The sequence below is a fragment of the Anser cygnoides genome, chromosome 5 (assembly GCF_040182565.1).
Source record: "Anser cygnoides isolate HZ-2024a breed goose chromosome 5, Taihu_goose_T2T_genome, whole genome shotgun sequence".
Taxonomy (NCBI): domain Eukaryota; kingdom Metazoa; phylum Chordata; class Aves; order Anseriformes; family Anatidae; genus Anser; species Anser cygnoides.
Window position 1 is genome coordinate 8,563,352 of NC_089877.1, and position 12,332 is coordinate 8,575,683.

Here is a 12,332-nt window from a genome sequence, read left to right on the forward strand (position 1 = left end):
ATGTATCTCAAATGATGGACTATCTGCCACTCAGGATTATCTCAGCATAAGTATGGGCAAACTGCTTTGACAATCCCCTTTGCAGTGCTGGAGGAAGCCCAGACTTCAGTTGACCATTGCAATAAATATGAAACAAGAGAAACAAAACACATTGCAAAGTTGTAATGCAATATCATTAGTGATTACCAAAGTTTCTGACTGTTTCTATCTCTTCTTTCTTAATGTTTGCCTTTTTTTTTTTTTTCCTAGCAGTTAAGTTTGATGTTAATGGAAAACCCATTTAAAACAATGATTACCCTATGAAGAAAAAGTGAGTGCACTCAAGTGGAAACGGAAGACTTATCGATCAGTTTTCAGGTAAGCCTTACTTGCCTGACACTTCACAACAAAGAAATGCATTTTTATTACTTGGCCAGATAGTTCAGATTGCTTTCATTCTTAATAAAGACCTTCTTTATAACATTTATAAAACTTTATTACAGTTATAATAATAAAATTGGATTTCAGAATTCACACGAGATCTTGAGGGGCATGAATCTATAAACTTTAAAATCATTATTAATCTTAATGCATCTATTCTGATAAAATGTGTGCTTCTTCTAATTCCTCTGCAGATTTTAACAGTATTTGTTGTTTCTTTGGACAGGTGAGAATTTCTTTGGTAATCATTTTAAAATTTATTTGATTAAAAAAAAAGTTGATGTTAAAAGTTGGAATTTGCAGGCACATTCTTCTGAGGAACTTAATTAAGGTAGATCACTGTATAGTTGATGTTACCTGGGCTCTCTTGTGCACTAGACACGTTTTAGGAAGCTCGTTACTGTTGTTGTAAACGTGTAGAAAGTAACTAGAAATAAGTATTTGTGCAATCTCAAAAAAATAATTGTGAATTGTGCATGTTCTAAATTGTGTACTAAATTGATTCTAGATATGTCAAAATTAAGTAGTAACAAGAGACTGGAACACTAGGAAGCAGGTGGCCACAGTACTTAAGGATATGCCTCTGCCTGCAACACAGCGGTGATTCCTCCAGAGGAATACTCAGAGTGTGGGTTGAGCTCTGTCCAGACTTTCTGAACTAGCCTTTGAGGGGTCTTGTCCCCGTTTATTGGGATACAGTTGGAAGAGATCAGCCTCACAAATTAGGTTTTTCAAGTAGATACCCAAGTGGTATGAGTATCTGCTTACAATGAAGTTTTGAAGTCTCTCTCACAAATCCTGTCTGGAGTTTTGAAGTTTAGTGTAAGCATTTAACTACTCAAAAATACACGCCTTCTGAAAAATAGAAGACATACACTAGTTTTAAATTAGAAAAATGCAAGTGAATTGGAACGAAGAGTGTAATTTAACTAGTATTAAGAAACCTTATACATTTTAATTTGGTTTAAAATCTTTGGAACTTCTTTAGAACTACCCATTGGACTAAGATTCACAGAGATAGCCTTAGGAGGTGAGGTACTATTTTTACTACTGCTTGAATATATCAATATCTTTCTCGAGCTAGCTAGAGAAACCTAACTAGCTGAAGATTCAGTGACAAAAAAATGTGATCATAGACATCCTTAGAAAGTTAAGAAATGTTATAAAATCATCAGTATCATCCAAGAGTATTTTTAACTTAGATTTAACTAGGCAAGATCCTCACCAGAGATAAATCAGAAATACTCCAATTAACTCAACTATACTATGAACTTGTAATTAAAAAGAAATTTGTTTCTTTTCCTGGCTGTTTTTTTCTGGAATTAGGTCTCTGTATTATACAGATTCCAGGATCCATTTACCACATTATTCTGAAAATTCCCTTATTTTCAGATCATCTCTGAGTTTAAAGACTCAGATTCTACTTACAGTATGACTCATCAAATGATCGATTCTTCTTTCAGCTTTCCACTGCTCACTCTTTGGGTTTGGTGGTGGCGTTTGTTTTTTGGTTGGGGATATTTTTTTTATTTTATTTTTTCTTCCTAGAATTCCTGCTTCTCATATTTCTTTCCTCAAATAAGGATAAAGCCTTATTTCCAAAATCAGTAAAAGTCTAAGGTTATACTAAATGGACTAAAGTGTTTTTTTTTTCTTTCTTTTTTTTTTTTTTTCTGTTGAAAATATGGGAAATCCATTAGTGTTTTTGAGAATAGATTATAGCCAAAGTCATGTTGTCCTGAATGCTTATGGGTTGTTGGGTTGTTTTTGTGTTTTTTTTTTTTTAATTATTCCAGATAATTTTTTTAATTATTGTCATAGATAGCATAATTTCTGCACTAATGCTACCTATGTAGTTATGTTACCATTGAGTCCCAGCAACAGATGCAATCTTGGAAACTACTGACAATTTACAAATTTAATGTTCTTATTTTCTCTTAAGTAATTAAAATTTTTCTACAATCCTTAGAATTCTGTTAGGTGAAGGCTGCACAAAACCAGTTATATAGACAGGAGTATACAGAGACTGATTTCTAGAATCCATAACTGAAATCTTATATTCCCTAAATAGGATTGCCTATTTTAACTAGAAAGTTAAAATTCAGATTCATGGCTATACCAGCCTCCTTTATTACAAGTTTCTTGAAGCAATTGAGAGAAACAGCAAAAGATTCTGGATAGGGAATATTCAGTTAAAAAAAAAAAAAAAGAAAATCAAAAGACTAATAAGATATCTTGGAGAAACTTCTCTGGCCCTTTTCTGTACTGTGTGAAAATATATACTGAAGAAGAGCATATCCAAAAGTATGACTAAACATTAGAATTTGAAAAAAAAAAAAAAAAAAAAAGGAAAAAAAAGATATGCAACCACTACAGTTGTATACACCTGCCTATAATTGGTTTCAGATCATAAATTTTCCAGTTGTAGTTCAATAATCTTAATCTAAATTATTTACTTTTTAGCAGAATTGGCTACAGTTGTGTTTCCTTCTTTGATTATGAGTTTTCTCAAAATCATTTGTTATCATGAGAAAACAGTTTTCAAAATGTAACATGATATAAAAACTGAATAACTAGTACAGAACTGAAATGTAGTAAGGGATTAAGATAACTTCTAAGATAATACAAAACTGTATAAAATAATAAGATAATTTTATGCATTAAGAAAAAAATCATGTTAGTTTAATGCAATTTTTAACAGAGGCTTGATAAAGCTTTTATGAATATACAAAAGACTTGGCTCGAAGCTATGGCTCTTCAGCTTGTATTATTTAGTATGATTTCAGCAGGCATAAATCAATAGTCTAGACAAGTTGGGTTTGAATTTAAATAGTTTTGATCTCATTATTTTAAATTTTGGTTTAAGTTTTGAGGGTATATTAGAAAAAATAATCAAAAGAGAACAAATAAGAAATTCTTAAAAGACCCTTTGATTCTTGCTATGTTAGATCTCATTATTAAAGTATTAAAGAGAAATAATTTTCTACAGAAGAAAGCCAAACTTGATGCCCACAGTGTTCTATTGCATCTATAGCAGCAAGTGGACAGTGGTAAGTGCCTGATCTTCACACTATTATAAGATAATTGAAGTTGATGGAGTTATTCTACTGTAACTGGGAGGAGAGTGAGGGCCAGTCTTTCGAATTGTCAGTTTTAAAATCACGAATGAGAATAGTTTTAATAAGAATATTTTCTGTAATGAAACATAATTTGGATTATTCCAGAAGGCTGGGCCCTCTGACAGACAGAATACTTCCTGAAATTTCCTAGGCATAAAACTGGAAGCATTATATAGAGGTGATAGGAGGAAATGTGTCTTCTAATTTTGGAAAACCTGTTATCTTGCATTCTTTTAAAAACAATTTAAAGGCAATGATGATGTAGAGATTTGTACTTATTATAGCATTTTTTTTATTGGACATTACCATTTCTACCAGGCTGATACAATGGAATGCTGCAGATTCCTCCGCAGAAAATAGGAGCTGCCAATACATGTCAAATAACCTCCAAGTAAAAGTATAGGTAAATTTTTAAAGTTAGTTACTGCACTGAGGTGTGAGCAGTGAAGACCTTGACAGACTCATCTACACATTCAAGGGTATTCTCCATGTATTTGACTTCCACCACTTCACTAAAACTAGTTAAGAGAATCACTCCCACCAGAAACTGAATGCAAGTATGTGATTCGCTGTCAGTGAAATTACATTTGGAAGCTGATTAAAAGTGTAACTGAATCATAATCTTACAACCTTATTATTCACGTGGTGCATTAATTGAACAATTTTCTTTGTTAGTGACTTTTAAAATAGCCATACATAGTATGTGCTTCTTAATGAATGAATGAAAATGAAATCTATCCTTTGCATTTTTCACATAATTGGCTTTTACTTATAAAAGTGATTATATTTAAATCAAAAGAAACAGTATTGCACTTACAAGTAAGGCTTTTAAGGATAACTCAAAATTATCACTAAATGAATACTTTTTATATTTAGGAATAATTGTAATACATCAATATGTGTAATTCATGTATTTTTGCCATGCACTGAATTATTTCAGAATCTATAGAATCATTTGTAGCTTTAAAAAATATTATACAAGATAGACTACGAAATGCATTTTTTGCTGCAAAATTGAATTCTGTTTATCTGGCATTTGGCATGGATGTGATGTATTTTTTGTGTTATTACTGCTATATATTCTTTACTATTTAATTTTATTTGTTTATTTATTTGAGATGGATCTTTGTAAAGCTTAGCTTGAAAAGCATTAGAAATCCAGACAGGCTGTAGAAGAAGCCTATCCACTTCCCGTTAAAATAACTTGATTGAAATCCCCCACTGATTTCAGTGCCTGAGTCATGCCCAAGCAATCTTTTTTTTTTTTTTTTTTTTTTTAACCAGGTGTTACCTTAATTCCCTTGATAAAGGAAAGTATTTTTAAATAAGAAAATATTAGACTTGTTTATACCTAATGAACGACTGAGAACAGTAAGATCACACTTTTGCTGTTAAGCATGTACCTATCTGAACCTCAACTTTTAAAGTGTCTTGAAATCACATGCAGGTTCTAGCACTGTCAGAAAAGACTTACAGATCTAATAAATTGTTTAAAGAATATTCGTAAAGTCCAGTTAAATAAATGGGTGGTTTTTTAATGTTTCATTTAATTTAGACCCATGTCTAAAAATATAGTGAAATATATCCACTAAAATCAGCTCATACTGTGTGAAGCATGTTCACATGTCCTTCTGTAGTCAGCGTCTGAGCTTGAAGACCAAATAATGTGTAATACAAATTTAGCATTGGTATTGAACTTTCCAAAAAAATGTCAGTGTACATCTCAAAATCCCATCAGTCACTGATGAAGGAATGATGTTAAAATAGAGGAGCAAGTGTAGCCAGGAAGCAAGGTATTTGGTAGAATCTCTGGAATCTTTGGAAACACTAAATTCATGCAAAATCTTAAATGCAAAGAAAAGACCCATGCCCTAAGGGGTCACGGCTTCATGTGCTTCTTCTTCTTTTTTTTTTCTCTTACTTAAATCATAAAAAGTATTCATTTATCAGGTTCAAGCAGAAATTGAACCTTTCTTCAGAGTTCCAGCTACTCTGATTTAGTGTCTGATTTTGTAGCTCTTTAAATAAATACAAAATCTTAACATATCGGCATGTTTAATATATATGTAACAGAATATACATAAGAGAAATTCTTAGTTTTATTTAGTCTGTACAATATATTTATTTACTTATTGCTTTAAAGGTGCAATTAAAAGTTGTTTTTGATAACAACTACCTTTTACTGGACGAAGAAGAGCATGCTCTTGGTCCTAGTTATCTATCAGAAGTTGATAAATTGTACCAATTCCTTCCTATATTTTTGTTACTTCAGTTACTGTAATGATGCCTGAATAGGCAGAGATTAGTTCCTTTAACTCGCATTTCAATCTTCGGAGGTTCTGCCATTCAGCAACTTGCAGGACTGGGCTCAGGAGGAAGACTGCTAGATAGGAAAGGTTAAAAACTTTTTTTTTTCTTTAAAAAGAGGACTGCTGGGATTCCAGCTGCTTTTACGTTGATCATAATGCTTGTAAGATTCCCTATAGTGTATCAAATATTACAACAGTTATTAAGAACACAAGAAATGTACTAGTGCATTTCTGAAACATCTATCATATCAAGGGAGACTACAACAGAATACAAGCATATAACATGTAAATATTTTTAAAAATAAGTGTCAGGAAACAGTATTCTCCTCTCTAATATTTCATTTCTCTAACAGCACACACAAAATGCCAAGAATGCTTAGAGTCCCTGAGCTCAGTAATGCGACACCAGTCTCTTCTTTCACAGTCCTTAAGATACAGAATAATAATTATAGATTTTTGCCCTATGCTAACATCTGAAACTCACATGGAAAATACATCAGAGTGGCCTATGATAACAGCATAGGGAAAGGCGACTTTGAAAGAAAACTTCTAAAACCAAAAAGAAGGGGCCTTTTTTTTTTCTTTAATTGCCATACAGTGAATAGGGAGACTGTGTAATGCTATACCTCCATCTAGCACAAGACTGATGCAGTATTTAAATAACCCTTCACACTTAATTAGTCATTTTTTATTATTGTAATAGGAATATGTCCCAGCTGATATCAAGGCCCAAGTATTCTGAGTGCTAGAATACATAAAAGATAGAGCTCTGTAGAGCATCTCTTTGGAGTCCAGAAAATAGGTACCTGCTAAGTCTACTTAAGTAGTTTATCGAATTATTTTGGCTCTCCAGCATGTTGTTAACCCATCTACTTCTTATGTCTCAGGCCTTTCCCTTGTTTCACAGCCTGATTCTGGCCACACTCCACTCGCACAGCTCCCCGGGCAACATATGCAGGCAGCATTCAGGATCTCAGGAGTTTCTTCTCTTTACATCAAGTTTTTTATTGTAATACCCCATGCTTTTATTCATGATCTACAAAAAGCCAGAGCAGTTGGGTAGCTGGGGGCCAGGGAGCAGGATAACTGTTCCCAAATCACAGTATACTGTCCTGCTGGTTCCCTTAGCCTATCGCTGTTGCTGTGGTCACCTCCAGCGTCAATGAACACCCGGGCTGTTTCCCAGCACCACCACCACCTCACAACCCAAAATCTCTGTGCACTATGGACTTCATTTAGATATGTCCTCCCTTGGCTCCCCTCAGCGCAGAAGGTCTCTAACCATGTACGCTGCTGCTTCGTCCCTTGCTCTTCTCCCTCCTTGTTAATTTAGTTTGAAAGCCAGAAAGGTGTAGGTGTTAAGGCAAGCAAACACCTGCCCACTTATCCTGCTGCCTTGCCCTGCCCATGTGGAGAAGCACAAATTTTAAACTAATTCCCTGCTAGTTTCAGGGGGTGTCCCAAGTCCTCCCGTTGCAGAATGTGGTGTGTTAACAGTTCTGCATCTGTGAACGGGTAAAGCTTGCTCGCATCTCTGTCTTCTCACCTCCATACCTGTTCTAGATTTTTAGACTTTCTTCTTCACATAATGGTTACTCCCTTTGAACATTTTTGTTGCCTTTCTTGGCATCTTCTCTAAACTGACTGTCTTACCATAGCTGTGGAGACCAGAAATGTGCAGTAGTCAACATGACAAAAAGACAGTCCCTTGTGCCCCAATAGCTTTGGCTCTTGTCCAGTGTTTTGTTGGACACTTTGACCGATGCAGCGACCGGATACCTTCAGAGAACTAGCAAAAAAACCTGCTTTTTGGGGCTATAGAGACAATATAGGCTGGGGGTAGAGATCTTCGTCCTCAGACACAGAGACACAATTATTTGTGTATTTGTTTTCTTTTCCACAGGCACATCAAAAGCTTTCTGATCAACCCTTTTCTCTCTCGGTGTTTTCCTCCCGGATGTGCCGCTTGGCAAGGAAGGACAGTGAGCGGAAAGGAGACGGCAGGGCCGGGCGGCAGGCTGCAGGCCTCGCCAGCTCTGCAGCCTTGGCGCCCAGCACGGCAGCCACATGAGCAAAGCCCTGCCGGTCTTCTCCTGCCCCTTCAAAACGGTGAGGAAGGAGATTTCATTTTCCCGGATCGTAATCTCCACTAAAGGTTTGTTTATTTATTTATTTATTCATTTACGTATTGGGAACGATTCGCCTAGAGATTTATTAGTTATTTAGGAACGATTCGGCCGAGGGCCACCGACGCTTTGGGCACACGGAGGCTGCGGCGCGGCCCCGCGGCCGCCGCAAGGTGGCGCCTGAGCGCCGGGAACCGCCGCCCCCGGCCGGGCACCGCCGCCCCCGGCCCCCCGGCAGCGCTGAGGCGAGGCGGCCCCGCGGCGCTCAGGTGAGCCGCGGCGGCAGCGGCCGGGAAGGGGCTGGGCTGGGCTGGGCAGGGCTGCGCTGCCAGGCGGGACCTCGGCCACCGGCCGGCCCGGCCCATCGCAGGCGGCGGGAGGGGTTGGAGGCAAGCTCCCGCTTGGCGTGGTGCCTGACAAGCACGACGCGAGGCTCAGGGGGTGGCGGGGATGTCGGCTGGGACCCGTCCCGTTTGCCACCCAGGTGCCTTCCATTGACTGCCTCCTTTGACGGGTGAGTTGTGCTGAAACTAGCAAATTTGAGCGGAGGATTTCTGTCTTTTCAAGCAGCTTTCGAACTACTGGCGCAGTGCAAGCACGCACGTGCTGTGGTAGGAGAAAAAGAAAACAGCTTGAGGTTTTTCTGCCAGAGTTCACGAGTATCCAGTTTGTGATCTGAGCTGCTCGCTCTTTTTTTGAGCAAATGCCAGCGAGCCTTGCGTTGCTCACGGTGAGGCGTGCAGAGTAGAAATTTACTGCATTTGGCTGAGGGAAGACTTTGCTTTTAGGTCTTTGGTAATGCCTCTCCTTACTTCAGAAGACTTAATCCTTAAAGTATGCAAGTCTCCAGTTCGTATATTTCAGTGGGCTTTTCCTGACTTGCTAATTATGTTTGGAAGCCTCCAAAAGATTTATCATAATTGTTCCCAAATGCATAAATACAACCCCTCTACTAGGTGGGCACATGCTTAAGATATCTTCCTTGGTATGAGTCTAGTTCAGTGAGCCATGTAACTCACTTGGGAGTTCAACTAGCACTTCCAATGGGCTGTGGAAGTGCAGAGGGCAGAGCGCTCAGTGCTCATAAGCAGGTAAGCTGCAACTCGGCTGGCCTGTTAATGAAGATTTTATGGTTTAATGTCTCTTCTGCTGAAGTCTTCTTGTCCAGAGGACAATATACTTGTATCTCAATATACGGTTGTACTAATGCTTCTGTGACCTAGATGTATATTGAATGTGAGTTCATTAGCTTCTTTGCATACAGTGAAAACAACAATTGACAAGCAATTACATTTATTTCTCAGGTATTACTTTTGACAAAGTAGGGCTGGGGAACACGGATGGACTGGGGCACAGTTTGTATAGTGGTCATATTCAGACATCAAATATTACTAAAATATTTTTCAGAAGAAGTGGCCTACTTCCAAGTGGCTTTTGTTGTGACCGTTTTTTATTCTTAGAAAAAGAAATGTACTGCTGTGACATAAGCCTTTCCTTAAAATGATACATTTGGGGTAGGGTATGGCTCTACCACAGTCAACAAATTCAGAAGAAGTCTCAGTATTTTGGGGCTGAAGTGCTGATTAGGAGGCGAGGAGCTCAGATGAACATTCTCCATTTATATGGTACTCAGCCACTGAATTTTCTTGATGTATTTTCTCATTTCTCTCTCTGCCTGTTACAGGAAATAGCTTACAAACAAGTTGCAGGCTATGAATGTTCTCCATTGAGTGAAGCATGATCTGGTCTTCTCTTTGTAATTTCTAGTAAAGTGAACGTATTTGAATAAATAAATATATTTATGTATTCAGTTTTTTCGCATTGTTAAAGTTGGCAGTAGGTATCATTCTTAGATCTTTCTTTAATCAGTATGATGAGACTTTTATTCTCCCTGCCTCTGAGGCACAACAAAGTTATTAACCATGGGTAAACGATAGCACCACCATGTGATTTCTTTAAAAATCATCCAGCTAGGGAGGTCACTCTTCTTATGGTAATAAGAGACAAGTACATGCCCAGATGTTCTCATAAGCCTAATTTAACTGCCTGAGGGGAGGCAGGGTAGATTTAAAATCAACTATTTAAAATAGTTGTTGGCACTAAATTATTTGCATTTAAGCCTTTTTTTTTTTTTTTTTTGTGGGGAGCTTCGTTGGTAATGAGATAAAATTTTAGATTGTTTGACCATATAACTTGAATTTGCTTAAGCTTTCAATTTCTCATGCATTTAGTTGTCTTTCATGTAAATAAAACTCTGGATCAGATAAACAATGAGGTGGAACATAACTGTGCTGGTATCGGAATAGCTGTGCTCACTTGGACCAGCTGAAGATGTGTTGCTGTATGGTCAAAATCAACGTGTGATTTATTTTTAAGTAGAGGATGGGGGCTTGTTGGTCAGATGCTGGATTCATTGTCAGGAAATGCAAGCTTTATTTCTGCTCTGGTCCTGAGTTTACGTGTAAGCTGGAGCAAGCACATAATTCCCTTACACTTTGTCCATAAATTGAGAACAATTCTTTCTCCTCTCACATGGGTACTATTAAGCTTAATTCAGTGATGCATAAAATGGGATAAATACTTAGATTAAAGTTGGTATGCAGGGTGTCAGTCACAGTATGGAAATAAATACATTTTAAAGCTGTGGGACATTTCTTCAATGAGGTTAAGTTGAAACAGTTTCCTTAAACCCCCAGAGGGGTGTGGGCTCATGCAAGCTGAAGGTCTGATCCATGTGTACTTCTTGAGAGGTTTTCTGTAGTACAGCCTATGTAAGAATATTGAGTTTTGCATATTGGAGATGCTGTGAAGGCTGGAAGCAGTCTGTAACTGTTACTTACTAATGGTCTGTATTAATAGAAGGAAAAAAGTCCTTGTTAAATTTTTCAAATCAGCAATGCGTTTAAAGCTGAAGTAAATTTGATTCTGCCAGCTGCACGTACGTGAAATAGGTCACCATCACTACTACTCTGGTGGGCTTTTTTTCTTACTTTGCTTTGATGATGCTTTGCAAAGCTGGAGGAGAAATTTTATACGCATCTCCCATATACTTTATTAAAAAAGAAGTCTATGTATGTATACTCTAAAGGAATAGAATAATAAAACCAAGGAAACACCAAAGTGTCTTCAGGCTACTTACCTGTGGTAAAAAATGAGTTGAATTCATATATACTGTACTTGCACAAGATAATGTAAAATAGTAATATATTTACTCTGTGATGCAGTGTGGCCCACTTATTTCTGCCCCATATTAAATGGAGAGGGGGATGAACACAACCTCCAGGTGAATTTTTCAGTGTTCTCCAAGGAGTTTTGTCCTTGTCAAATATTCCACAGCTCCTGTATATGGCTGAGCTATTCTCGCTAGAAGTGGTTGGATGAGAAAATTAGTTTTGGCCCATGCCATGTAGACCTTTAAAAGAAAAAGGCCCGAGGGGGACATCTTATTTAATAACTCCCCACACCCCTGCATAGCAATCAGGTTCTTCAGTACAGCCAGAAATGGATTTGTGCAGCTGTGAAAGGTATTGGTTGATTTGCCAAGGACAGGCCAGCTCGGAGGTAGGTCAATGGTGGCACGTCCCTCTAGTCCTGGGAGTGGCAGAAGTGGATGGAGAGTCCGTACAGCACTTCTGATCTGGGGCCATGCAGTGTCTGCGCACTGCAGGTATTTGTGCAGTCCTTTGTTGGTTTTGCCTATCGCACTTCTACCCATCTCAGGGCAACTAGCTGTCATTGTGCAATCCGTGTAACAACAGCTGGGTGCCAAGAAAGGATGCCATTCAGCAGTGTTTAGTGTTCAACTCAATGCTAGACTTATGCAGGGTATCTGTCTTGTACTTGTTTGTTTATTTATGTCCTCTGCTATTTCTTTATATTCGATCGGTCCATTTGTCTTCAATCATTGTGACCAACAAAGAGTATCTGGATGACAGTAACAGAGATCATTTGCTTCACAGAAATGTGTTGCCTGTTACTAGCATGGGCTACTGATATCACAAATATCAGGATATTAAGAATGAATGATAAACACACTTTTCTTATAGACTGGTGGATTGCGATGGCATTAGGCACTCAGCGGTCTTTAGCTTTAGAATAGCAGTGTTAGAATGCAGGTAGCAAGAAGATAGTGTCTCCAGACATCTTGTCTGTAGGAAGGTGTCAGCATCAAATGAGGAAAGAATATGAAAGAGAATCAAGCGGAAGCTGCAAGTTTGTCCCAGGCAATGGTATAAAAGCATGTAAGCTATGCTAATTGGTACTCTGAGGGGATTGATTCCCGCACACACAGCCCCCCCCCAGTACAGTAGCTGATGACAATGAGGGAATGGAACCAGGCTCACCCCAAGGGTTTATGT

At 38.0% G+C, this 12,332-nt stretch overlaps 1 protein-coding gene across 4 annotated transcripts in view; it reads left to right on the forward strand.

Annotated features, from left to right (window-relative positions):
* The first annotated feature begins 252 nt into the window (after positions 1-252).
* MPPED2 (metallophosphoesterase domain containing 2) overlaps positions 253-12,332 on the forward strand; it is a 202,244-nt gene continuing 190,164 nt past the window's right edge. For 3 of the 4 annotated variants that reach the window (XM_066998203.1, XM_066998202.1, XM_066998205.1), the window contains exons 1-2: positions 253-357; positions 7,752-8,003. The gene's annotated coding sequence lies outside the window, so the exon portion shown is untranslated. Of the gene's footprint in view, positions 358-7,751; positions 8,004-8,312; positions 8,489-12,332 lie in introns of those variants that run through there. The other variant, XM_013177646.3, reaches the window with a different exon arrangement.